Source organism: Microtus ochrogaster, unplaced genomic scaffold, assembly GCF_000317375.1.
Source record: "Microtus ochrogaster isolate Prairie Vole_2 unplaced genomic scaffold, MicOch1.0 UNK5, whole genome shotgun sequence".
Lineage (NCBI taxonomy): Eukaryota > Metazoa > Chordata > Mammalia > Rodentia > Cricetidae > Microtus > Microtus ochrogaster.
This window is the reverse complement of record NW_004949103.1, coordinates 9,607,768-9,610,593: the sequence shown is the minus strand read 5'-3', so window position 1 is coordinate 9,610,593 and position 2,826 is coordinate 9,607,768.

Below are 2,826 nucleotides of genomic sequence, written 5' to 3'. Positions count from 1 at the left end.
TTTAGTGGGTTATGGAAGGGAAGGGGAAGGGGGGAAGAGAAATAGAGGTGGGGGAGAAAAGGAGCAGCCATCTCTTCTGAAGAGGGACAGAGAGCACTGGAGGAGGTGGGATGTCTGCTTCCCTTGGCAGAAATGGAGGGGTTGAAAGAGGGCGGGCTTGTCTCTTAAAGGGACAGGGTACACAGGTGACAGACCAGGCCAGCAGATCATAACAGAAAGGATGCACACGCAGTTTTGAAGGCAACGCTACAGACCTGGAGGCTTTGTACCTACATACCCCTCATACTGACAGGCAAGCCAGACTAGGCAAAGCTGGAGCTGCCAGGAACTGAGAGAAATTTGGGATAACCACTGTATAGAACTAGGAATTGTAACAGAAAAGCCAAACTGAGCCTGCTCTGGACCAGCTGTGGCAGAAGGCAACACTCTACAGAGGGGCCAGTCAGTTTGGAGTTCAGGGTATCTCATAGGAAAGGCCTGATTCTGCCTTATTGCTTGAATCTTCTGGAGAGAGAGAGAGAGAGAGAGAGAGAGAGAGAGAGAGAGAGAGAGAGAGAGAGAGAGAGCTTATTGGCCTCTGTGTGTGAGAGGTGATATCTTTCCATTCATTACACCTTTCTTCATTTAATATTTTAATCTAGAAGCACCCCTATGTTGTTTGCTTTTCTTGGCAGCTTTTTCTCAGATATAAACAGCAGCATCAACAACACTACCATAATGTTTCACACTACATAATGGTTACTAAAGTGTCCATCTGGCCACTGTGCTCAAATTTTTCATCAAATATTCGCCCAGACGTTTGTGTGAAGGTGTTTTCTGGGTGAGATTAATATTTGTGCTAGCAGAGTTTAGATACAGTAGCTGCTGTCTGTAATATGAATGACCTCACCCAATCACTTGGAGGCTTCAACAAACAGGACAGAATTCTGCCAGCAGATGGCCTTTGGACTCAACTGCAGCTCCTCCCTGGGGCATTCAACCTGGCAGACTATACAGTATCTGGCCTACAGTAATCCTCCACAGCCATTGTACAAGAGAATAAAACTAGATAGACAAATGATAGATTAGACAGGCAAGCTGGTAAGCAGGCAGGCAGGCAGATGATGGATAATATCCATAAAGTCATAGGCGTTAACATCTACGGATCTATGATCCTGTCTTTCCTGTTTTTGTTTTTTGTTTTTTTTTTTTCTGGAGAGCTCTAACTAATTCACGGCTATTGTTTGAATGTGCACTGCCAAAATATAAGTGTTGAGAAGTTAACGCCTAATGTGACTGACCTGGGAGGTGATACCTAACGAGAGGTACCTAGGCCATGAGGGCTCTGTTGTCTTGAACAGATCCATGCCTTTATAAACTGTCTCACAAAAGTGAGTTTGCCACAGTGCAGTGCAGAAGTCCTTGCTAGGATCTAGCACTTTGATAGTGGGTTAGTCAGTCTTCAGAAATACAAGCCAATACTTTTCTGTTCTTTATAAATTACCTAGCTGAAGGTATTCTGTTATAGCGGTCCTACATGTAATAGGATGCAGAGCTATTGAAAAGGCTTTCATTTAAACTACCCAGGAATTGGATAATAGAAGCCATTTCTACCAGGCAGTTCCTGCTGCCTGCTCCGTCTTCTTTCTCTTGGGAAGCTTGGGCAGGGCATGAATTGTGCAGTCCCTCCCCCATTTCTCTTCACTAGCAATAGCTGCCAAATTCCTTGCGCTGAACAGGCCACCAGACTCTGTGATAGATCAACAAGGGACCGAAGAGTTTCAAAGTGTTAAGTCTCACTTTATTATCTGCCATTTTAAGGTGAACTAATGACCAGGAACTAACTGATTTTTGTTCTGGTTTTCCTCTTTGTTGCTATGATAAACCATTCTGACCCCAGGTAGCTTGGGGAAGAGAGGCTTTATTTCAGCTTTCAGGGTACAGTCCATTATTAAGTGAAGTCAGGGCAGGGGATCAAGCAGTAACTAGAGGCAAGAACTGAAGCAGTGCATCATGGAACACTGTTAACCAGATTACTTCCAGGAACTCTATGCTACGTTTTTTGCATAGCCAGGCCCACCCTGCCTAGGAATGGTGCTTCTGACCTTGAACTGGTTCCTCCCCACAGGCCAATCTGAGGGAGACAATTCTTCAACTTTAGGTTTCCTCTTCCCAGGTATATCAAGATGACAACCAAGATTAGCCATCACAGCTAATGACCAGGAACTGGTTTATGCTGAAGCATACCCCCTGATCTTTCAGTTAGCTACTCCAACAGTGCAGAGTTTCTCACAAATCATAATTACTACAAAGCAGATCTGGGAATGCTGTGCAGTCGTCTGGACTCAAGATGACTAATCTTGTATTGTCAAAAGCAATAATAGCTAGGCTGAGGCAATTGACAACACACCCACATGCTCCTCAAAACAGCTTGTACCTTTTATAGATCAATGATGTCATACTGGCCACCTCCTCTTCATGCTGAGTTACCAGGGTCTTTTCTATGACCCAGTTCCTTGACAGGTCCATACTTTCTGGCAAACTGTTCCTTATTCTTGAGTTGGATGGGAAGTATTGGCAAGAGGGTATGTTAGCTGTTCTCTCTCCTTGCAGCTCTGGTTATATAGGATCTTGTTTTGTGGAGAGTTATCTCTAGATACTTAGAACAGCCAGCCTTTTTCAGCATGATACTTGTTGGGAAATGGCTACTACAGCAGTGCAAATCCTTCCATTTATACTTGTCTGCCTCTGCTTTTTTCCCTCTTTGGGATTTGCCTTAGTTTTGTTCTAATACTGTGTTAAAGAATATGACCAAAAACAACTTGAGGAAGAAAAGCTTTATCACAA